The sequence below is a fragment of the Sinocyclocheilus rhinocerous genome, unplaced genomic scaffold, assembly GCF_001515625.1.
Source record: "Sinocyclocheilus rhinocerous isolate Xijiao unplaced genomic scaffold, SAMN03320098_v1.1 scaffold160, whole genome shotgun sequence".
NCBI lineage: Eukaryota > Metazoa > Chordata > Actinopteri > Cypriniformes > Cyprinidae > Sinocyclocheilus > Sinocyclocheilus rhinocerous.
Window position 1 is genome coordinate 470529 of NW_015624563.1, and position 596 is coordinate 471124.

The following is a 596-nucleotide window of genomic DNA, read 5'->3' on the forward strand; positions in this document are numbered from 1 at the left end:
AATTTAAGGGGGTCTGAATACTTTCCGTACCCACTGTATATATATATATATATCTCTATCTATCTATCTATCTATCTATCTCTATCTATCTATCTATCTATCTATATATCTCTATCTATCTATCTATCTATCTACCTATCTATATATCTATATATCTCTATCTATCTATCTATCTATCTATATATCTCTATCTATCTATCTATCGTTCTATCTATATATCTGTATCTATCTATCTATCTATCTCTATCTATCTATGTATCTATCTATATATCTCTATCTATCTACCTATCTATCTATCTCTATCTATCTATCGTTCTATCTATATATCTGTATCTATCTATCTATCGTTCTATCTATTGTTCTATCTATATATCTGTATCTATCTATCTATCTATATATCTCCATCTATATATCTCTATCTATCTATCTATCTATCTATCTATATATCTGTATCTATCTATATATCTCTATCTATCTATCTATCTATCTATATATATATCTGTATCTATCTATATATCTCTATCTATCTATCTCTATCTATCTATCTCTATATCTCTATCTATCTATCTATCTATCTATCTATCTATCTATATCCA

The 596-nt window shown here is 25.7% G+C and overlaps 1 protein-coding gene across 2 annotated transcripts in view; it reads right to left on the reverse strand.

Annotated features, from left to right (window-relative positions):
- Nucleotides 1-596, reverse strand: part of parm1 (prostate androgen-regulated mucin-like protein 1) — a 4954-nt gene that overhangs the window by 1495 nt on the left and 2863 nt on the right. The gene's annotated exons all lie outside the window — the stretch shown is intronic.